We start from the raw sequence: 25118 nt of genomic DNA, 5'->3' as shown, positions 1-25118 counted from the left end.
CTATTTGATATTCGTTATAACTTTAGTTACTGTGTGAGTGTCTGAATGCTCTACCCTTTACCCTTATTATTATTAACCCCTCTCTGCCTTTCTTACCCCTTTGGTACCTCCTTTTTCTCTAATTATCTTTTTTGGTATTCTTATCTACCATAGTTAGCAGATTTTCCAGTCTGTCCTCTGTGTGTGTGTGTGTGTGTGTGCGTGTGTGTGTGTGTGCACGCACGTTAGTTTGTTCCTGTCAACGTAAACTGGGTTCAAACAGTGTCAAGACTGTGGAAGAACAATGCCCAATTCAGAGAGGCATCTTTCCTGTGTTTATTGTTTAGGATCTCCCTATCTGGATTTAAATTGTGACATCTGCCAGGCCTTCAGTCATCGGGCCTTGGTCAAGCATCGAAACAAGCTCATTCTAAAGGGCTTATTAAAAACCTCGTTCAGCAAAGCTTTGTCCAGGGCTGGCACCTCAAAATCTGACTCTTCCAAAAAGGAGCCACTCTGTGCTTGCATCTCCTATGGCACCGGTGACCCCAAAACATAAGATTCCCATTCTGACTACCTCGGAACCCAAAGTTAAAGTATCGAAACTACAGGCTGAAGACTCCTCAGCACCAATAGCTACTACAGTGCCTTCAGCACCAGCATCGTCATCTTTGGTTTCAGGTTCGGTGCCAACGTCTCCTATGGCACCTCAGCAGGCTTTACCCAGCCCCTCGGTGCCGAGACCAGAACTGGTTGATGTTCATCTTGTTTCACTGTTGCAGTCCTAACCAATGGGTTATCTGGCTCCCTGTAGCCCTCGATCAGCCAGAATACCAAAGGTAAGTAAAATGACGTGGACTGTCGGTTGTAAAGGATGTCAGGGTGTCCGATACAAAAGGAGGCAGCCGGCGTCACTCCTTCAGTCTTCCTTGCCGCGGAGTCCGAAGCAGAAGCATTTCTTGCACAAGTGCCCGTCGGCAGTTTACCTTTTTTGTTTCTGACTACAAAGTTGACGTCAACTACAGCTAAGTACCCCATTTGGGATCCTCTTTTCTTACCCTAACGGATGTCAGAAAAGGTTAATAATTGTCTTACCTGTGGAAAGCAGATTCCCCATAGAGATTTTCATTCCTATTGTATTTGTTTAGGCTTTGACCACAACGTTCCTAATTGTGATCTTTGTGCTTCCATTAATCCGTGTACTATTCGTTGTCGGGCTAAGCTTTTAGCTAAGCATTTTGGAGTTTGGCATAAGTTTGTTGTTATGGCGTCCGCTGGTCTTCAGGCTTGGATATCCCCAAGAAGCATTAAGATAAAGGACCAAGACAGGCTTCCGAAGGTCAAGTCCTCGGATGATGTTAGGTCGGTAGTCAGTCATGTGGTAGCCAGTGAGGCGCCTTTGCAGCCTGCAGATTTCCAACCACAGGCCTTGGTTGAGACCATTTCAGAGATCCCCAGGCCTCCGGCATCCATTTTGCCTTCTGACCTTCCGCCTGTTGCCTCTTCAGCTGGATCCGGAGCCGCGAAGCTGACTGTGGTGTCCGAGACCTCCGTTCTTCGTTCAGACAGCAAGCTCATACCAACGACTTTGGCTGCAACTTCGGTAGTTACCAGGCCTCCAGAGTCCTTTAGACTTATAGGTAAATCTTCCAGTCGTAAGCCTGTGAAGAAGCAGGTTCCAGTTTCGTCTCATTCCCCTCATTCTCAAATGGTTAAAATGGCTGATGACCTTTTGACTCTTAATAGGGGTTCACAGCCACCTCCTTCAAAAAGAAGTAGGGATGTCTTTCCTGAGGCTTTGTCCTTTTCAGGTTCGGATACTTCTAGTATTTCTGTTGATGAAGAAGTTTCTCAAGCTTTCTCTCCTTTTGATGATTCAGACGCAGAGGAGTCCATCCCTTCTGCTTCTCCTTCAGAAGATTTATCTTTTGGTGATAATTTAAATACTCTCAAGGAACATTTTAAATGGGAAAGTCAGGATTACCCCCTTTCTAAGAAAAGGATTAGGGAGTTTTTGGATTTGCCTCAGCATAAGCCTTTGGCTATTCCACCTGTGTTTGAAATGATTGATGATGTTTTTCTGGAAAATTCCTTGACTCCCAATTCAGTTCCCTCCCGCTCCCAGGAAACCTGACAGATACTATAGAGTTCCTGATTCTCATTTGTTTCTTTTCAGGAATCCGTTGGCTGATCCAGAGGTTATTTCTCAAGGCCCTAAAGGAGTTAAGGCCACTGTTATTAAAATCCTGTTCCTTCTGACAGGGAATCCAGGAACCTAGATAGGTGGGGTAAAAAGGTTTATACCTCTGCCACTCTTGCTATTAGGTCTACTAATTGTCTTTTTCTTATGCTGAAGTACCAGCAGCACACCTTGAAAGCTATTAAGTCTAGGATAGCAGTTGTGCCTCAGTTGGCGGAGAGTAAGGATATGCAGGATTTGCTGAATTCTGCCAGTCTAGTCAATAAACATTCTTTACATTGTGGTTTAAATATTCTAGAAGCATCCTGTAGGGCTACAGCTACTGGCTATGTTATTAGAAGGCACACTTGGCTCAATGAGCAGCCGCTACCAGAGCCTGTTAAGGCTAAGCTTTTAGATGTACCTTTACATAAGGACAGTCTTTTTGGCAGCAAAGCAGAGGAAGTGCTCAAGAAGATGGAAGACAAGGCCAAGTCTATGCAGACAGTTAAAGATGTTCTGCATGTTCAGCCTCCTTGCTTTAGCAGGAATTACCCTTCTAAGAGTTGGACGTTCCCTGATACCAGCAGATGGAGCCATTCTAGGACTAGAGGTTACAAATCTTCTATGGGACAGGTGGCTACCCTTCAAAGATCTAAGCGTTGGCAGGCTTCCTCTTCCAAGGCATGAAGTTCTAAGCCTGCATCTCAATCTAAACATTCTCAATGACTCTGTCCAACTTCTGACTGTTCTTGCCTGCCCGGAAGGTCCTTTAGGTTGAAGGTTGGCCCTTTTTACAAATGTTTTGGCCACCATCATGAACAACAAATGGAACTGTATCCCTAGGGCACAAGTTTTCATTCCACACCTTTCCAGTACCCAAAGGATTCCCGGACGCTCCTCCAAACCAAAGGGCAGAAGTAGAAAAGCAAATGTTGTCTCTGTTACATCTGGGAGCAATAGAATTATTTCCTGCTCAGTAGGTAGGCCAGGGTTTCTATTCCAGACTTTTTCTAGTTCCAGAAAAAGAAGGCACCTGGTGTCCTATCCTAGATCTATCCATCCTGATCTCTGTCTTAATAATTCCAAAGTTCAAAATGCTCACTCTGCATCAGTTACTGCCAATGGTAGAAAAGGATTCCTGGCTGGTAACATTGGATCTCAAAGAAGCTTATCTGCACATCCGTATCAGGGAAAGTTGCAGGCAATACCTTCGTTTCAGGGTGGGCAAGCAACATTATCAATTCTCTGCGCTGCCCTTTGGCTTATCTACTGCTCCCAGAGTTTTCACAAAGTGGCTGGCTCCAGTCATTGCTTTTTGCAGGCAAAAGAAAATTCAGATTTTATCCATACTTGGATGACTGTCTAATTCAAGCAAATTCTCAGGAACAGCTTTTAAAGGATCTAGAATTTGTAAAGACTCTTCTCTCTTCCCCGGGTTGGGCACTCAATGTGGAAAAATCAAAAATGGTGCCATCCAAAGAGAGAACATTCCTGGGAGCGAGTCCGAACACAGCCGCTCAGATGATATATCTCACCAAGGATAAGCAGACAACTCTTTCAATTTACTTCAAGGACTTGCCAAGCCTGTCCCAGCTCCCTGCTAGGAAATACCTGCAAGCTCTGGGATTCATGGCTTCTTGCATCCTCATGATTCTATATGCAAAACTGCATATGAGGCGGAAATTGCAATGGTACCTCAAGAACACTTGGTGTCAACACATACAGGACCTGGATTTGAGAATTCCTCTGCTTCCATGTCTGTGGACAGAGTTTCTGTGGTGGGCAACAGCCTATCTACACAACAAAGGCATGCATTTTCGCCCACCCCTGGCCACTCAAATTCTTACCACAGACGCATTGGACTACACCTGGGGAGCTCACCTGGATGGCAGATGCATACCGGGAAGTTGGAATGCCAGCAGATGCACCTGCACATAAATTTAAAGGAGTTGATGGCAGTCCAGCAGGCCTTGCTAGCTTTCAAGCATCTTCTTTCTCCAGGGACCCTTCTTGTCAGGACAGACAACACCACACTCATATGGTACATCAGCAAACAGGGAGGGACTCATTCTTACCTCCTGTGCAGACAGAGCATGAGTCTTTGGTCCAATGCAGCATCCCTGGGCCTGCATCTCCTAGCCCAGTTTCTTCCAGGAAGTCTCAATGTTTTGGCAGACCAGTTGAGCAGACAGACCCTGGATCCTCACGAGTGGCATCTGGACAGAGCAGTTTTCTTTCAGCATCATTCAGCGTTGGGGTACTCCTCAAGTGGATCTCTTCTCCTCTCCAGGCAACCGTGTTCTACCTCTTTTTTGCACCAGACAGCAGCACAACAGAGCCTGGAGAGTGGATGCTCTGTCCTTCCCTTGGACGCTGCTGTCAATTTATGCCTTCCCTCCTCTTCCTCTTCTTCCCAGAGTATTATTGAATCTCAGGGACAAACGACCAAGGACTATTCTCATAGCTCCGGACTGGCCTAGGCAGCATTGGTGTCCACTGCTTCACAGTCTCTCCCAGTTTCCTCCTTGGCGTCTTCCTCTGAAACCAGATCTTTTGGTTCAGGAAGGGGTAAACATTCTACATCCTCATCTTCAGTCTCTCCATTTGGCAGCATGGCTCATTGTATGAATCAATCCATTTCTTCTTCCCTTTCCCAGCAGGTGGTTGATGTACTGAGGGAGGCCAGGAGGCCTAGCACTAGGAAGTCCTAGGCTGGCAAATGGGAGAGTCTCTCATTGGATGCAGGCTAGAGGGGAATCTTCTTCTCAGCCTACCCTTCCTCTGATCCTGGAATACCTGGCTGATTTGCTTCAGGGTGGTCTTTCTTTTTCCTGTATCAAGATCCATGCTTCAGCCATTTCTGCTCATTGTTCTTTTGAACAACCCATTTTCTCTCATCCCCTGATGAAAATGTTTCTCAGAGGTGCTTGCAACTTAAAACCTACCAGAAGGGCACCTACTCCAGCCTGGGATTTTAATTTTGTTCTAGAGAAACTCACTCTTCCTCCTTTTGAGCCAGCTGCCACTGCAGATTTAAAGTTTCTCTCGTAGAAGACTGCTTTCCTCTTGGCTATAACTTCTGCAAGGAGGGTTTTGGAGCTGCATGCTTTGATGGCTGTGGAGCCTTTTCTTGTTTTCCATGCAGATAGGGTCTCCCTGAGGAATAAACCCCTCCTTTATGCCTAAGGTGGTTTCTAGCCTGACTCTTAATCAGTCCATACACCTTCCTACCTTCTTTCCTAATCCTCGAAATAGAGGTGAAAGGCTCCTACATTCTCTTGATGTGCACAGACAGCTCAGGTTTTACCTGGACAGGACTAAAGACCTTCGGAAATCAGCACAATTGTTGGTCAGTTTTGCCCCTGAGCTCAGGGCAAGGCTGTTTCTAAGCAAACCATTTCTAAATGGATTGCACATTGCATTACTTTTGGTTATTCCTTTTATGGCAAAGCAACTCCTCAAGGGGTTAGGACCCACTAAACTAGAGCGGCTTCCACTTCTGCAGCCTTTTTAAGGGGTTGTCCCTACTAAAGACATTTTGAAGGCTGCCACATGGTCTTCTGTTCACACTTTCACAAAGCATTATAATTTGCCTTTGTTTTCTAGAGCCAGGGCAGGGTTTGCCACTGCTGTTCTGCAGGGCATTCTCTCCAATCCTTGATTCTTTTGGTTCCTCCTCCCTTTTCGCTGGGCTTTGGTAATCAACCCATTGGTTAGGACTGCAACAGTGAAACACGATGAACATAGTACAGTTGTGTGCACTTACCATAAATGTAGATGTTCGAGTGTATTCACTGTTGCAGTCCTGCTTTCCCTCCCTCCTTCCCCCTTTTTTCTCTTTTCTTAAAGTACAGGCTAATTTTGGTTTAAGTCTTGTTTTCTGGGGGCTTCTGACAGTTATGGCAAGAAAGACTGAGGAATTGGCGTCAGCTGCCTCCTTTTGTATTGGATGCCCTGACGTCCTTTACAACCAACAACAGCCGACATAATTTTTACTTACCTTTGGTAATCTGGCCGATCCAGGGCTACTGGGAGCCAGATAACGCATTGGTTAGGACTGCAACAGTGAATACACTCGAACATCTACATTTATGGTAAGTGTACACAACTGTACTTTCCCAGGATAATGTATTCACTGTCCATAGAGCCCTTTGTGGGACAAATGCCCAGCCCCTTTCTGAAATGACCAGTCCCTCCTTCGGGATTTTTCATTCGATCTTCTAGGAATCTCTGCAAGGTGGACCTTGTGAGATCGGTGGATCAACTTTTGGCAGCCAGAGGTATTCCCGGCCCTTCTCACACTCCTCTCCCATCCGGAATTGGAGTTTCTTCTCCAAGGACTCCAGCATTATCTCCTTCTCTGACTTCCACCAGAGCTTCAGAGCCCAGCACTTTGATTTCCCCAGTACCAGTTGTTTTGATGCTGTTAGGCATTACTACCTTGGTACCGGATGTTGCTTTGACCTCTTCAGTTCCCTTCTTGGAACTGCTAGATTCTTTGGGCTTTGACCTCTCTGCTGGTTCCAAGCGTCTCTGATCAGCACCTGTTTTTTATACAGAGTCGACTCTGGGTCTCAGGGCCTTGTCGGTTGCTGGTACTTCCCCAGCTCCTGCTTCGGAGGGGAGACTCTTGGAGCAGGGTGTGACCTCAGTTCTGAGTTGGTCTTTTTCTGTTCTGGGCTCCCACTCCTCTTCAGAGGGTCCTGCCTTCCAGGTTATGGAGAGGGCTTTAACCTCTGCAGGCTCGCAGCTGGTCCCCCCTACATCGGAGTGCCGTATTACTATACCTTCTGGTCCAGAGTTGACACCAATCTCCATGACATGACAGCAAGCACCAAAGCTTCAAGTTACCCTTGTACAGGGCTCCTCCTCTTCAGAATCTTCCTCAGAGATCTCCACTGAGTAACCTCCCCATGTGAAGACGTTCCAAAAGGAAGCACCTAGATTCTCGGGAAGAATGTGTCACCAAGGACATGGACTTCGAAGAAGGGGAAGGTTCCCCCCGGTCAACCCCTGAAGATGTCTCCTTCGGAGGCATCCTAGAGATACTAAAGTAGAGTGGTAGCTGGAAGCCCCAAGACCCAACCTCATAGGAACCCATGTACTTGCAAGCATTTAGTGCTCGACCATCTACTTCCTGGGTGACCCCACCTGCTGATGATCTTATTAAGCTTGATCGTGCAGCGGTCTTGGAAGGCCCCTGACTCCGTAGAGCCTTTTCTCTGGAGACTGGACAAAATTCTATCCCTGCCAGAGGACCACCAGTATTGGGCCAAGAGTTCAGCAATAGATGCTATGGTGGTGGCAGCTGCCATCAAGAAGGAACTTGCCGATGAGAGTCCTACTGTCCATCTACCTAACAGGGATTCCAGGACGATGAACAGATTTGGAAAGTGGGTGTATGCTTCATCGACCTTTGCACTTATGTCCTTGAACTTTATGACACACTTTACTGGACTCCAGAGAGATCTGATCAGGGAATTATCTGAAACTGTTACTGGAGCTGTGTCTAATGAGGTGCAAGATAAGGCCGCATCTCATCTAGCCACGCTGGAGTCTATATCCAACTCGTTCATGCGGCCCATTGTGCATGCAGCCGAAGGTACAACCAGGACAGCGGGTCCTGGCATTGCCATAAGGTGACACGCCTGGATGCACTTGTGAATTCGCGGAGCCCTTTGAATCTTCCTTCATCAGTGCTCCCTTTGACGGATCATCTTTGTTCAGCCCCAAGGTGAAGGACACACTAGTCAGGTGTGAAAAGGATGGAAAAACCCTTTCTGCTGTGGGCATTCGTTTTTCTACTCCTCAGAGATCCTTTCCCAGAAATCAGAGGAGTGGAAAGATGTGGTTCAAGAAGTCCCAGAGACCTTTTCAGCAGACACGTGGTGATGGCTACTCTTGGGGCAGGGAGGGAGCTCAGATGGAAGACACCAACCACAAGGCAGAGGTGGCCCACGAAACCAGGGTAACAGAGATTCCTTTCCTGAACAACCCTATCAGCGCTCCTGAAAGGAGGCCCAATTGCTTATCTCTGGAAGCAGTCGAGGGAAGACTCTCACTGCACTCGACAGCCTGGTGACAAATAACCTCTGATACTTGGGTGCAGAGAATCACCCTTCACTGGCTATCCTCTCAGTATACCCAAGAAACCCAAGTTCTGGGAGACTTTAATGTAGACTGGGACTCCTGTTCATCAAAATCCCCCCTCCATTCATATTAACCTTCATGCATTCACTCAAACAATAGCCACCCCTACCAGAATTGACAAACTGTCCCATAAAGAGAGTATACTGGACTGGATACTTGCAAATAGTAACCCCCTAATGTACACTGCAGGCACCCTCCCAGATGATCTAAGTGATCATCTCCCAGCCTATATAATGAAACAAAAAGCTAACACCCCACAACTACCCTTGCTCAGGAAGGTTAGAAGTAAAAGAGACCTTGATCCTGCTAAACTTCAATTGGAACTTAAATTCTGCAACTGGACTATACTAAAGCATCTCACCTTAGAGGAAGCTGTAACTTACTTTAACAACAAATTTATCGAAATCCTAGACCTACATGCTCCTGTCCGCCTAAAAAGATTAAAAGAAACAATGTTCCTTGGCTTTCCAAAGAAACAAGAACAAAAATCTATAGTAGAAATAAACTATGGGCCACCTGGCGAACTACCAAAAATCCCCAGGATCATAATAAATATAGACATGCACGGAATGAAACAAAAAGACTTGTCCTACTGGATAAAAAAGACTACTGCAGTAGACTACAGATGAATAATCAGAAAAATCCTCAAAATTTCTGGGCTGGGATCAACAAATTACTGCATCCAGGTGAAACATCAACGCCTAACCCAGCTGCCAACTCATATAAGACCCCAGAACAGGTTGCAGACAGCTTCAATCATTTCTTTACTGAAACGATTCAAGCTCTTGCCAGCCAAATACTTCAAAGTTCCTTTGATGAAAATAACAGCAACTCCAGTAGCCAAAACCTATTTTGCTTTCAGCCTGTACCAACCTCCTTTATACGCAAGCTTCTCAAAAAACTAAAACCCACCACCCTATCCGCAGACCAACTCCCAGCTGAATATCTACAAATTACAGCTGACACTATTGCCTTTCCAGTCTCTATCTTAATCAACCAAACCATTTCCGAAGCCAAAATTCCCCATATATCTCGAAAACATCTTATGTTATTCCATTACATAAAGGAGGTCCCTCTACTGAATACTCCAACTACAGACCCATAGCCATACTCTCCCCACTAGCTAAGATAATGGAGAAATGCATACACAAACAACTTATGCAACATCTAATCCAGAATGACCTGATGGCTGAGACCCAACATGGCTTTCGACCACATCATAGTACTACCTCTGCCCTATTATCCTTCACTAACACTATTAATGATAACCGCAACAATAATCACACCTCGTCTGCCCTCTTCCTAGACCTTTCCAAGGCCTTTGACATGGTGGACCATCGACTTATGATTTCAACCCTGCAGAATCTCAGACTACATCCCAGTGCCCTTCTATGGTTTAAATCCTATCTCAGTGACAGGCAACAAGCAGTCATCTGGCAAAATAAGCTCTCAGATCTCTTACCCAACACTATCGGAGTTCCACAAGGCTCCACACTAGGACCACTATTGTTTTCCATCTTTATTAATGATCTTCCTACCATCATACCAAACACCAGCTGTATCCAGTATGCTGATGATTCCACTTTAATCTGCTCAGCTACATCTCCAGATGATCTAAAAAGGGATACCCAGGCTACTTTTACTGTGGTAGAAAACTGGCTATCCAAACGTCACCTACTACTAAATCCCAAAAAAAAAGCAAAATGCTCATATTTCCACCAACCCAAAGGTCCATACCCTTCTCCTTTACCATTCAAGCTAATGATGGGACCGTCATCTCCTCGACCCCAATACCAAATTGCTAGGTGTCACTATAGATAATTACTTAAAATTTGACCTCCATGTAAGCCAGACAATCAAAACCATTAACAAAAAACTCGGTTCACTCTACAGAGTAAAATACCTTCCTCACCCCCATAGCTAAAATAGCCATTGCACACTCACACCTACTATCCACCCTCCTATATGTTTCCCCACTTCTAGAAAATGTAAGTAAATCTGAACTTAATAAACTTACAGCCTGCTATAATCACATCGCTAGGTTTGCTACGGGTTCTCCTTTCAGAATCCACCACTGCATTAACCTCAAACAACTTGGATGGTTGGAATTTCCCAATCTTGTCATGTATAACCTGCTAATATTGGCTAATAAAATCCTAAAGAACCCAAATAACACTCCAGCCCTTAGTCACCACATCTTCCCCCATAATAATTCAAGACTGCTCCGCTCATCCAATAAGCTACAAATACAAACAACTAAAATTAACAATGCGGCTGGCATGGCCCTATTTGCAAATTTTGTAAGTAGAACCTGGAACAAACTTCCAGACGCCATTGCCATGCTCTCCTCCCCAGACCAATTCAAAGCCTCTATCAAACAACAAAACTTCACCAGGAACCAAAACTCACCAAAACAAATTACTGGAGGAGAAGAAAGCACGGATCAAGGCAGAAGTGTTATGTCCCAAGGATAATCAGACAACAAACCACAAAATGTATGTGTGGTACTGCAAGGCCAATAAACGCTCCAAGGTACGATAAGTGTCTTTAGTAACATAGAATACAGTGCGTCGACCTAGGTTTCATCCGACTCCTCGGACTTCTTCAGAACACTGTGGCACCCAAAGCTGAGTGCTTATATAATCACTTTAATCAATCAATCAAATCACTTAATTATATAATAAAACAAATGGATGTTTAGGTTAAAAATGAAGCCAAGGTTGAGAACCAAGGTTTAAAAACATGAACAAACTTGTTAATACTAAAAATGTTAAATAAAAACACATGATGTATGCATAACATTACTAATGAAATGAGTGACGAAACCTAGGTCGACGCACTGTATTCTATGTTAATAAAGACACTTATCGTACCTTGGAGCGTTTATTGGCCTTGCAGTACCACACATACATTTTGTGGTTTGTTGTCTGATTATCCTTGGGACATAGCACTTCTGCCTCTATCAAACAACACCTGGAACAAAAATGGATATGCCACTGTGACAAACCTGACTAACTTTAAATAATGCATGTAATTTTACTTATCTAATTTGTTCATAGGTTCATAGGTTGGTACTAGGCTATCAGCTGTAGGGCCTATACAAGCCTAGCCATAACAATTCCCTGGCTATTTCTTCCCACATTATTTACTTTCCTGGACCCCTGTCTAGCAGGGCGACTGACGTGATCCCTAGGGTGAATTTCCTTTCTCCCATCCAATCGTCAAGGTTCCTCTTGAAGAGATCCAAAGAGGCACTCTGCTTGACATGTATGGGCAATCTATTCCAGAGTCTGGGGAGTCTCTGGGTCAGGAACCTATCCCTCCAGCATGTTTTGTTTATTGTGATGACAAGGTTTAGATCCCTGGAGTGTGTAGCTCTGAGGGATTGGGATTTCTTTAAGTGTAGCATGTCCAGCAGCTCTGGATTTGACATGGCCTTGTATGTTAAGCAGAGATCGCCTCTGAGTAGACGATATGCGACAGAGTATAGCTGGAGTTTTTTAAGGCGGTCAGCGTAGGGCATCTGCTTTAGGCCTGTGATTCTTTTAGTGAGGTATTTCTGAGGCCTTTCCAGTTGTTGCAAATGTCTTCAGAGGTGCATACCAAATGGGGCGTTGTATTCTATAATGGGTCTAATGAGGGATGAGTACAGTGGGACAATGACCTCCTTTTTTCTGGATGAAAAGCCCTTCGTGATGAGGTGTGCCACATAGAAAGATTTCCTGACTGTTGTGGCGATGTGGTTATCGAAGGTGAGACCACTGTCCACCTGTGTCCCTAAGTCTCTTATCACACTTTCTGTGTTTAGTGTACTGCCACCTATATGGTAATTCATGGACACATGTTTTTTCCCAAAGGAGATAACAATACATTTCTTGGCATTGAGCTTGAGCCCATGGCTCTGGCACCAAGCATCTGTTTCTGTAAGGCCCTTTTGTAGAGTATCCACATCATTTGGGGATTCAGTAATGGCTCCCAGTTTGCAGTCATCTGCAAACTTTGTTAGCCAGAGTCCCTTAGTGTTGACCTGTACTTCAGAGAAGTAGATGCCAAACAAGAGCGGCCCCAGGACTGAACCCTGAGGTACTTCACTTGTCACTTGTCTGGAGCTGGATTTGGAGTCGGCTACTTTTACAGTGTGGGCTCTATATCAGTAAGCCATTTAGCAACCCATTAGGTGACATAGGGATTAATGCCCAACTTAGTAAGTTTATCTATGATTCCAGAGTGGGGGATGGTGTCAAAGGCCTTGGCAAGGTCTAGATAGGCTGTGTGGACCACCTTACCCTTGTCCATGGCTCTGGAGACTGATTCAAAGAAGTCAATCAGGTTCAGGAGACAAGATCGGCCCTTCACAAACCCAAACTGGGTGGGGTCTAGTGTTTGAAGGTTGCCAATGTCTTTGTTTATAAGTTCCATGATAATACGCTCCATGGCCTTGCAGATAAGGCTTGTCAGACTGATGGGACGGTAGTTTCCGGGATCCAAGGTGGATCCTCCCTTGTGGATTGGGATAACTGTAGCTCTGCGCCACTCAGTGGGCACGAAACCTGAGGTGAGGCTATGATTAAACATGACACTTAGGTGAGGTGCCAGTTCATATTGTAGTTCATGTAGTACACAGCCCGGGATGTCATCTGGTCCCATGGATGCTGTATTCTTGGCTTTAGAGAGTGCGTTTTGTACCTGTGTGGCCGTTATTACTGGAATTTGGCAATCTTCCGGTATTGAGATGGGCCATTTAGGGGTGAGAGGGGTGAAGTTGGCACTGAATCGATCTGCCAGGATATTGGCAATATCCTTCGGATCAGTATATTTAATGCCATTCTGTTTTAGCTCAGAGCAGATCTGAGCATTGCCATTTAGATTCTTGACATAGTTATAGAATGCTTTGTGGTTGTCTTTGGAATCTTTGGCAATTTTATTTTCGTAACTAGCTGTGGAGGATTTTATGAGGCATCTCAGTTTCTTACTGAGGCTAGTAAGGGAGTTTTTTGCATCCTGGGATTTTCCTCTCTTCTGCAAAAGTTTCTTCCTTTTGTTGTAAAGTTTGTTTATGGCAGGGGACCACCAGATTGGCTTCCTTTTTTTGGATGAGAGCATTTTGGTTCTATTTGGGATGGCACGATTCATGCATGAGTGGATGTGCTCGTACAGTGCCTTAGTGTAGGATTCAGCAGTTGAACTTTCAGTTCCCGTCTGCATGGGCGTCATGAAGTTTGTCACTTCTGACTTGAGTAGCATGAAGTTGGCTTTGGAGAAGTTTTTTATGGTGGTTTCTTTACTGGGGGGTGGGGGTGGGATGTGGATGTGTCTTCCTTTTTGTAATCTAATACCACCCTCAAAAATTGGAAATTTGTAACACTGATTGTCAGAATGTACTTCTGTTTTCCTTTTCTTAATTACAATATTACCTAAAAATTTTATGTATAATCAATGTTCTTTTACTCGACTGTTATTATTCTTGTATTCTGTTGGAGCTTATCTCCCCGGGCCTCCGCTGAAAATGGACTTGGCTCCAGTCGGACTTTCCCAGTCAACAAATGTAAAATAAAATAAAATTTCCAGAGGCTGCCATATCCCCTTCATGATTTTCCCGAGTTCACGGAGAAAAATCCCTTATGTTCCACCCAATCAGAGGGATCAAGCCAGCCATAGAGGTTCAAAAGCTGCTAGAAAAAAGTGTCATCCAAGAAGTCCCACCAGACCAGATAGGATCCGGATTTTACTCCAGGTTCTTTTTAGTGCCAAAGATGACAGGGGACTGGAGGCCAATTTTGGACCTCAACCTTCTGAATTAATTTGTTCAGCAGATGAAGTTCTGGATGGTCACAGTTCAGTCTATTTTTCTCTTTCTAGGGGAAAACGATCGGATGTGCTGTATAGACCTTCAAGACATGTATTATCACATAAAAACAGACAAACACTCAAGAAGGTATCTTCACTTTCAGCTCGGGGCCAGTCATGATCAGTTCAGAGTTGCTTCCCTTTGGCCTCACTACAGCCTCTAGAGTGTTCACCAAATGCATTGCAACAGTTTTGGCTCACATGAGACTAAACGGATTCCAGGTGTTTCCCTATCTAGATGACTGGGTCCTTATGCCCCTACAAGGCATCTACAACTTCAAGCCACGGACTTCATCATATGCTTGTTCCGTGTTCCGGGCATAACAGTCAATAAAGAAAAGTCACAGCTCTCTCCCAGACAAGACTTAGAATTTATCGGAGCCCGCTTCAACACACTTGCATGTATAGCTTCCCTGCCCCTTCCCAGACTCCAAAAGATAACATCTCAGGTTCGCCCCATCTTAGTGAAGAACAAAGTGCCCGCTTTACTTGTCCTTCAAGCCCTAGGATCTATGGCGGCCATAACCCTAGTTCCCTTGGCAAGGTTTCACATAAGGCTACTTCAATGGCTTCTTGCATCTCAATGGTCCATTCTGTCTCACCCGATCTTAGGCACTGCAAAAAGGATCTGTCTTGGTGGGTGCAGTCAGAAGAAATTCTAATGGGTCATCTCTTTGTTCTGTCTCAACCCAAGGCCATAGTGACTGCAGACACCTCCCAGATGGGGTGGGGGGATATTATCTGGGTAGAACAGTCCAAGGCACTTGGTTACCACAAGAGGCCAACTTGCACATCAGTGTCCCGGAAATGAGAGCAATGCTCCTAGCGTTGCAAGCCTTTCAATCTGCTTTTCATCTTTGAATGGTTGTGATCCAATCAGACAACATGTCAGTGGTATGGTACATCAACAAACAAGGTGGAACCAAATCCTACCCCCTTTGCTGGGAAGCCCTCAGTGTGGCAATGGGTGATAGCTTCCAACAACTTTCTTGTGGCAGTGCATATCCTGAGGATTTCCAATGTGATAGCAGACAAGTTGAGCAGACAGGTTCTACTACTTCATGATTGGTCAGATTTTTACTTTTATGTTTACATTTTTAAGTATACTGGACAGAGCCTGTATATCTTGCATGGTTTCAGATATTTGTACGATGTTGTCACAAAACTCATTTGCAGCAGTAGTGCCCAGTTGTATTTATTTGTGATCTTTTTGCATTATTTTTTGATAGGGATATTTTTTTATGAGTTGTATTAATTGATAGATCAACTACAAGGATATAATTGGTTAAGGTCATCTTTCCAACTGGACATAAATTCTGAAACTGTCTTTAAAGATCATGTGCAAAGGTTTTCTTACCATTTACTTTTCTTGCATTTATGCTGTCATATAAAGTGGGCTTTCTGATTCTGAAATGCACATTTTTTTATTTTAGTTATATCAGCTTGAGTTATCCTTAAGTTAAAAAATGTTTTTATGTACTATATCGGGAGCTTCTGTCAAATTACTACTTGATTCTGTGTCACGTGGTGGCACTTTCCTGATTATAACAAGAAAATACACCAAATAGCATGAGGTGGACTCCAAAGTGAAGTGTTTAGCGTAGTTCAAGTTTGTTAGTTGCTATTCGTCAATAAGACTTCCTCAGAAACAAATTTTAAAACACACACTCCATTATTAGTTACAAAGAAAAATTGGAACCATTCAGCACTTGCCACTAATTAATTAGTAACTAGGTACAAATGAACCCTTAAAAACTATTAAACTTAAAGTAATACAAATATAAAACTCTAAAAATTTCCTATAGTCACTTTTTTGTTTTTTAAAAAACACTTGATGTTGACAGTGTTGTTTAAACCAGGTGGAATATAAGATGCAAGGCAAAATTGCCATTCAGCTTCTCTCTGTTCAACAACATTTTTATAATTTCCTCCCCTTGGGTCCTGAAAAACAACTTCTGTGACAGGAAAAGTAATTTTTTTCCAGTTAGTACAATACAGGGAGTGCTTATACAGAGCATTATTCATATTTTTACTTTTTATAGCATATTGATTCTCCTGAATTCTCGTCCTCAAACTCCTTGTGCTCATTCTAACATAAAAAGCTGGACAAGTAGAGCACACAGCAATATACACTATACCTGTTGTACCACAATCTAACTTGTCTGGTAGTGGAAAAGTGTAATCTAAATGTGCAAGAGAGACAAAGGGACCTTCATGTATGAACCTGCAGGCTCTACATCCCAAACATTTAAACTTACCCACATTACTCTGACAGGAGGAACTTAAATCCAATTTTTTACTATTATTTTCCAGCATTTGTTTAATGGTAGAATTGTTCTTGTAGACAAAAGACTGACCATCCCCAACACCTTCACTCTCTTTTGGCTTTTTCCAGTTAGGGGTCGCCACAGCAGAACTCTGGTCCACTAATGATTGGCAGTGAATTTTTACAATGTCGAGTTGCCAGCCCGGTGCCCAACCTTCAAGGAAGGCACACCCACACATGCACACACCTACCTGCATGTCTTTAAATTCATTTGACCACGGGGAGGACATGCAGACTCCGCACAGAAGGTGCTCCAGCCGAGAATCGAACCGGAGAACCTCTTGCTGTGAGGCAACAATGCTAACTGCTGCACCACTGCGGCTTCTCCCCCTACACCTTCACAACATCATTTCCTGAAATAACTTTCCAATTATCAATAATGATTTTACATATGGCGTTGTTGTCCGTACTCATGTCCAAACAAAACCTAGGGCCCCCCCCCCTCTTGCCCTTAATTACTCCTCCTACCATTTTCAGGGTCATCTTTCTTTAAAAACCCTTTAATCAAAATGGGAGGAAAATCAGTATCTCTCCTAGAAATTATTTCTTGAGCTGCTTCATTTAATATTTCGACAGGATACCCCCTTTGTAAAAATAAATTAAATAAATAAGGTTGGCAGATGATTTATTTTTTGTAGCTGAGGAGGAAGATTTTGATGTAATGAATTTTGTAGATTCTTTATCTCAAAGTACTACTTTTTTTAAGACTTGTATTAAGTGAAAAAGGCTCCAAGATGTCTTTCTTGGATGTTAATATTGAATGGGATAAAGGGATTAACACTTTTATTAGTAGTATTCATCGAAAAAACACTTTTTGTAATATTTATGTGCATTTTAAAAGCAGTCATCCTATGTTTATGAAAAAGAATATTCCACTGGGGCAATTTATTAGAGCATCTCATATGACTGTGGATGACAGTATTTTCATGATGGAAGTAAAATTTATAAAGGATTTAGTTTTAGAAAGGGGGTATCCGGTCGAAATATTAGACAAAGCAGCTCAAGAAATAATTAAGTTCCACCTGTCAGAGTAATGTGGGTAAGTTTAAATGTTTGGGATGTAGAGCCTGCAGGTTCATACATGAAGGTCCCTTTGTCTCTCTTGCACATTTAGATTACACTTTTCCAATACCAGATAAGTTAGATTGTGGTACAACAGGTATAGTGTATATTGCTGTGTGCTCTACTTGTCCAGCTTTTTATATTGGAATGAGCACAAGGAGTTTGAGGACGAGAATTCAGGAGAATCAGTATGCTATAAAAAGTAAAAATTTGAATAATGCTCTGTATAAGCACATCCTGTATTGTACTAAGTGGAAAATTTTACTTTTTCTTTCATAGAATTTGATTTTCAGGAAGGGGAGGAAATTATAAAAATGTTGAACAGAGAGAAGCTGAATGGCAGTTTTGCCTTGCATCTTATATTTCACCTGGTTTAAACGACACTGTCAACATCAAGTGTTTTTTAAAAAATAGAAAAGTGACTATAGGACATTTTTAGAGTTTTATATTTGTATCACTTTTTTAAATTTAATAGTAGTTTTTTAAGATTTAATTTGTACGTAGCTACTACTTAATTAGTGGCAAGTGCTGAATGGTTCCAATTTTTCTTTGTAACTATTTAATAATGGAGTGTGTGCTTTAAAATTTGTTTCTAAAGAAGTCTTATTGACAAATAGCGACTAATAAACTTCAGCTATGCTAAAAACTTCACTTTGGAGTCTACTTCATGCTATTTGGTGTATTTTCCTTGTTATTTAGCTATATCTATGATTTTTTTTTTACTTATTAATAAGCTATATGCAATGAAATGTAATGATTGCCAAAGCTTTGTAATTTACCTGTGTTTTTGTAAATATTACTCTGTTTGTGGAGCTTTTCTCCCTGGGCCTCCACTGAAAATGGACATATATCCAGTTGGACCAGCCTGGTCAACAAATGTAAAATAAAAATAATGAATAAATTTAGTTTTTTATTTCACCATTGCTTGGCTGCACTGTTTTTTTGGCTTTGGACTTTCCTGGTGATCTAACAGAAGCAAATGTACTGTCAGATACCTCAAGGGATTGAAAAGAAGGGATTTTCTCTATGCTAGAAAATAGATAAGATTCTGTAACATTTTGTGCTATTGAATCTCATTATCTAGTCTGAGCGTATGTAACATTTTGTGCTATTGAATCTCATTATCTAGTCTGAGCGTATGTAACATTTTGTGCTATCGAATCTCATTATCTAGTCTGGGCGTATGTACCATTTTGTGCTATTGAATCACATTATCTAATCTGGGCGTATTTAACATTTTGTGCTATTGAATCTCATTATCTAGTCTGGGTGTATGTAACATTTTGTGCTATTGAATCTCATTATCTAGTCTGGGCGTATGTAACATTTTGTGCTATTGAATCTCATTATCTAGTCTGGGCGTATGTAACATTTTGTGCTATTGAATCTCATTATCTAGTCTGGGCGTATGTAACATTTTGTGCTATTGAATCTCATTATCTAGTCTGGGCGTATGTAACATTTTGTGCTATTGAATCTCATTATCTAGTCTGGGCATATGTAACGTTTTGTGCTATTGAATCTCATTATCTAATCTGGGCGTATGTAACGTTTTGTGCTATTGAATCTCATTATCTAATCTGGGCGTATGTAACGTTTTGTGCTATTGAATCTCATTATCTAGTCTGGGCGTATGTAACGTTTTGTGCTATTGAATCTCATTATCTAGTCTGGGCGTATGTAACGTTTTGTGCTATTGAATCTCATTATCTAGTCTGGGCGTATGTAACGTTTTGTGTTATTGAATCTCATTATCTAGTCTGGGCGTATGTAACGTTTTGTGCTATTGAATCTCATTATCTAGTCTGGGCGTATGTAACGTTTTGTGCTATTGAATCTCATTATCTAGTCTGGGCGTATGTAACATTTTGTGCTATTGAATCTCATTATCTAGTCTGGGCGTATGTAACATTTTGTGCTATTGAATCTCATTATCTAGTCTGGGCGTATGTAACATTTTGTGCTATTGAATCTCATTATCTAGTCTGGGCGTATGTAACATTTTGTGCTATTGAATCTCATTATCTAGTCTGGGAGTAGGCACATTTACCCAAAAGCTCTGTGCTTCACCTGATTCTGGTCACTGTTCTGCAGTGCAGCAGTTCCACCTGTATGTGAGACCTGGTATTGTAGCCAGGACTGGTGTACAGGTGGAGCTGCTTGGCTGGACAGGGACTCCACCTGTAGGTTGGCATATCTGTCCAAGATAACGTGAGGGCTCACCAGGGGGATTAAATTTATTTTTGAAAATATAGCACTGGAAGCCATCCTCATTGGTGTTTGGAGATTGCTCACACTGCACCAAACCATCCATATGCATGCTTTCCTCCAACTCCAGAAGCCTACGCTATAGCTTCACCTGTATATGGAAGTTGGTACTGCGGGTGGCCTGGTGTACCATAAGGTACTCCCTGCAATACCCAATCCCAAATACAGGTAGAGTTTCTACCTTTCTGAGTTGGTCATTCAGTTAAATTAATATTTTGCATTTCAGCCCAAATTCAGTTCATGTATAACAAATGCAAACATATTTTACTGTAGGCTATCATTGTGGTAATTTGCATTACCCTAGTTTTCATCCCTAAGGATGATCATCCTATTTATTACCTTGGTAGATCTGTGTTATTAAGATGTATGCCAAACATTATACACTTTACCAGGAATATTATTCCAATCCATTTCTCTTTTAGCACTTTTTATTTGAATAGAAATGCATTTAGTTAGTTATCCATTTATTGTCTGAGCAACTGATTGTGCTGCAATTGTGTCATTTTGTGTGTTGAAATTTGCTGCAGAGTACAGAAAACATGCCTATCTACTACAAGCTGCTTGCTCCCCCAGTTACATCAGTAGAATGCTGGAGTACACAACTGAGATCACAGAGTGATCAGTATGGGAAATACAAACATGTTTATTCAACTTAATAAATGCAGTAAAGAAATTAAAGCTTCTCTGGGGCAGCAATCAAGGAGACTCTATCCTCACCACTGACTCCTGTGAGGGACAGTCACTAAGAGCAAAGATGAATACACACAGTATTTCCAGATACAGCTCTCTGCACAAAGCACAATTTCCCTTAAAGAGCACACGGGGAGCGTACTCCAGACTGAGAACTCTCTTTCCCTCTTCAGGCTCACACAAGACTCCACACTGACCACTTTAGAGCTGTGCGTACTTGTTCCAAGTAGCTGACACACACACTTGAATATTGGATTTTCACAGACAGACAGACAGACTGACACACACACACACACACACACACACACACACACACACACACACACACACGGGAAAGGCTGGCACAGATTTACCAGCTATGCCACCTCTGCCCAGATTGTAAGGTAACTACACTGCCACCGGTCCGCTACACTAAGACTCTTACAAGGGTACCCAATTATGCTGAGTAAAATTAGTACTAATACAAATGGTAGAGTGTGACCAACGCAGTAAGACTTTCAAGAGTGGCCACAGTCTCATTAAAATAAGCATAAGCACTCTCAAGATGTCAAAAGTCGTCTCTAAAGGACCAGCCACAATGAAAGACATTAAAATATTTAATAATAAGTAATAAAATAGGAAACAAGAGAATACTGAATACAATAAACAATAGAGTTTCAACCACAGGGATATAGAAAATAATACAGTTGGATTGTTTCACACAGTTGCAGAAAACAATACTAAACTATTTCCACTGATTGTCCCTGACTTACTAAAGAATTACTGTTCCCTGACTATTTAATAAGCAAGGCAGGCTGATGTGTGCTGAATGTCTTGCCACGGCAAAAGCCAGGTGATGTCTCTCCTTAACTGTGTGGTTGACTGAGATATATATCCTGTCAGAAGTCTTTTCTGTCAGGTTCCAAAGTGCTGCTGCAAGAGTTCCAAAGAAACCAGATGCTGGTTAGAGTATGACATCACCTCTGGTCACCTAACTCTGGTAAAGTGTAATCACAGAGCTTTGCTAAGATCTGTGGCAGCATCTGAAAGATATAACATAATTTTAAACTTTCCACCCTTCCAGGGTTCTCTGATAAAACATACACATTTGATCAGTTACAACAATACAACCTGATATACATGCATACATGTTTTCTGTCCAGCAGGACCTACTGCTGATGCATTTTTAACACAATTAACTTTACAAATATATTTTAACTCCGACATCTGTACAAATCAGTGTGATGGTCAAATAACAAAATTCTTTACAAAACTCCAGCTAAATGTAGTGGCATATGTACACATGTACTGCCCTACTCTCCCTGGCATAGATGGCACTACCTCATATTATCACATCTCTCCCCCTTTGAAGACTGACGCTAGTTTTTCAAGTGACCGTGGAAAAACGTTGCTTGAGAGAAAAGGGCCCATCTGGAAGCACATTAAACTATACCCTGCCTTGAGAGTCTATCTGCATTGGCATTGCTGACCCCACTACGGTGCTGCACTGTCATGTCATATGCCTGCTACCCTAGGTTCCACCTTCATAACTTGCCATTTTGCTGGCTGGCTTGATATAGCCATGTTAAGGGATTGTGGTCTGCAACCACAGTGAATTTCCTTCCATACAAATAAGGCTGAAGTTTCTGCAGTACCCATTATATAGCTAGTCATTCTTTTTCCACAGCTGCATAATATTCCTCCCAGGGTTGGAGTCTACGAATGAGATATACAACTGTGTGCTCTTCTCCTTTTGAGTAGACCTGGCTGAGTACAGCCCCCCCCCCCACCCCATGGATTGACGCTTCCACCTGCACAACAAATTCTTTGCTGTAATCCGGACTGACTAACACAGGGGGTCCTCCCAAAGCCCCTTTAAGCTTTTGAAATGCCTGCTGTCCACTGCAAATATTCAGCACCAGGGCCTCCCTGTCACATTAAGGCTTCATCATATTAACGTGGTACAGTTCGTGCCCCTGCCTCTTGGGTACCAGGTTTATCATTTAATTAACATCACTGACCTTCCCTACCACTTTGTAGGTTCCCTCCCAAGCTACCTGCAGCTTATTGTGTCTGGCAGGAATGAGCACTATAACCTGCTGCCCAACAGCATACTCTAAAGCTCGAGCATTCCTGTCATACCAGACCATTTTCTGCTGTTGGGCTCCTTCCAGGTTCCCCTGGGCCAAGCCCATAAGCTCCCTAATCCTTGTCCTGAAGTTCAGGACATATGCCACAACAGACTCCCTGTGGGATTCACACTCAGTCCTCCCACTCATCATGGATCAAATCTAAAGGCCCCCTCAGCCTATGCCCATACAGCAACTCAAAGGGTGAAAAACCTGTAGATTCCTGGGGTACCTGTCTGTATGCAAATAGCAGATGGGGGAAATATTTGTCCCACTCTCTCTTTAAATGGTCTGCAAATGCCTGTAGCATGGTCTTTAGTGTTGAGTTTATCCTTTCCACAAGGTTATTAGTCTGGGGGTGGTAGGGGTGGTTTTTAGATGCTTCACCCCGCAGCGCTTCTGTAGACAAGCCAGCAGGTCTGACATGAAATTGGCATTTCTGTGAGTCAGTATTTCTCTTGGGAAACCTTCCCTGCTGAAAACGCCTAACAAGGCATTTGCTAACTTCTCTGCCTCGATGGAGGACAGAGCCACTGCCTCAGGGTATCTACTACCATCAGGATATACTTCTTACGTTTGGAACTTGAGGTACACAGAGGCCCCACAATATCCATAGCTACCCTTTGAAATGGCTTCTGAATCACAGGCAAAGGTACCAAAGGAGGCTTGACCTTGTCTCCTGCCTTTCCTACCTCTTGGCACTGCTCACAGGTCCATGAATGTCATGGGCTATGGCTAGAAGTGCCAGATGGTAGGCTGTGGACATGCCAACTACTGTATTACCTCGCCCTCTAGCCCTCACTCAGGGTTCACTCATTATGCAGTAACCTTTTGCTGCAATATGCAGACTCCCTTTTTCCTTGAGAATCAGGTGCCTCCTTTGCTACGTCCCTCCAGCCTTGTAATGTAGGGTCTGAAAGCTGAGCCTTTCTCAATTCTACCTTTGTGACTCTTCCCAGCTTCCTTTCCATGGGATGCCCGGTCTCTACTGACAGCAGTGTTTCACTTTCAGCATGGGTACTGCCATTCACCTCTGCCCTTGCAGTTAGCCTGTCCATGGGAACATCAGTACCTACCAGCACCTGTGGCTCGCTGTCAGGCTCACTGCTACAGGGTAACTCCCTCCCTGAAATGGCTACCCCACCAGCCACAGCTTCAGGTGTTGGGTCTATCTGGGTCTCAACAGGCTACCTGACCCATATGCCTGTCTCCAAGTCTGACTTTGTGTAATTACATGCACACAAGGTACTGCATTATCAAAATCATTCCATATCAAGACATCTGCAGGGATATCCTGAAAGACACCTACCTGCTTGCTTCCTTTTCCACCCTCCCAGTCAAGGTGAACCCTGGCCAAAGGTTTTTGGAATGGGATCCCTCCTAAACCTCTGACTTGCATGAACTTCCCAAGCAAGTACTGTTCCTGTTCCTCTTTAACCACTGCAGGCTTCACAATGGTTATGCCAGAGGCTGTCTCTCAGCAGTGGCCTGTCTTCCATCCATTAAGATAGGATATAAATTCCAGTGATAATTTGGTACTCCTGTTCTATGCAGACAACATACCACTGGTATGCTGTTATTCCCACTTGCTGGCTTCTTCACCTTTTGTTCCCCACCTTGCCTCAGTGGATATTTGTATGATACATGGCCCATGTATCATTTAAAATATCTAACCCTTGGTCTTGGCCTTGTACCTGAACTAGTGGCTTTCCCTGTTACTGGTGTACTCTGTTGGAGTGGTTTAGGCTGCCCATCATGGGTTCCCCTATAACCATGTGCAGTGCTGGGTATCCCTTTCTTGTGAAGTGATGCCCTGCTTGCTAAATAGAGATCCCCTTTTCTTCCCAGCTCATCTGCAGAGTTACACTCCCGTTCTGCCAACCAGATTCTCATGTCCTCAGGCAAAGTGCTAAGGGCTTGTTCCCTCACCAAAAAGTCTGCCAGCCCTTCAAAAGTGGTGACCTGACACCTACTCGCCCACCTATGAAAATAAGTGCTCAACTCAGCAAAATAATCGCATACAATTTCATCTGCCTTCTGTCTATGCTCACAAAACTTTCTTCTTTAAGCTTCATGTGTTAACTTAAAACATTCCAGTAAGCATTTTTAACTTTATCATAGTTAAGCAATCAATCAATGTCAGCCAATTTAGAAACAGCAGTTACAGCTTTACCATGGAGTAAGGGGTTCAGGAACTGTGCCCAGCGCCCTTGGTCAACATTATGCTGTTTACATACTCTTTCAAGTACATGAATAAAACTATTAAAATCATCATCCTCTGGAAACTGTGGAAGAATTTTACTGACCTTCATTGCTTCTGAGGTTCAGTTACTCCCTTCCCCATTACCTCCATGACCCTGCCGAAGAGTCAGCATCTCCCTCTCATGTTGACTCTACTTCTCATTTTCTTTTCCCTCCAAACGCGGCAGTCTCTCTGCTGATTCTAACTCCACCTGTTTTGCCTTTTTTTCAGCCTCCAAACACCACTGTCCCTCTTCAACCACCA

General features: G+C 43.1%; 1 protein-coding gene across 4 annotated transcripts in view; it reads left to right on the top strand.

Annotated features, from left to right (window-relative positions):
* RAD54B (RAD54 homolog B) overlaps positions 1-25118 on the top strand; it is a 1676581-nt gene that overhangs the window by 1558175 nt on the left and 93288 nt on the right. The gene's annotated exons all lie outside the window — the stretch shown is intronic.

This window comes from Protopterus annectens, chromosome 3.part1 (genome assembly GCF_019279795.1).
Source record: "Protopterus annectens isolate FY-2018-M chromosome 3.part1, PAN1.0, whole genome shotgun sequence".
NCBI classification, from domain to species: Eukaryota; Metazoa; Chordata; order Ceratodontiformes; family Protopteridae; genus Protopterus; species Protopterus annectens.
Note: the sequence above shows the minus strand (reverse complement) of the source record. Positions and strands in the feature narration are given on the sequence as shown.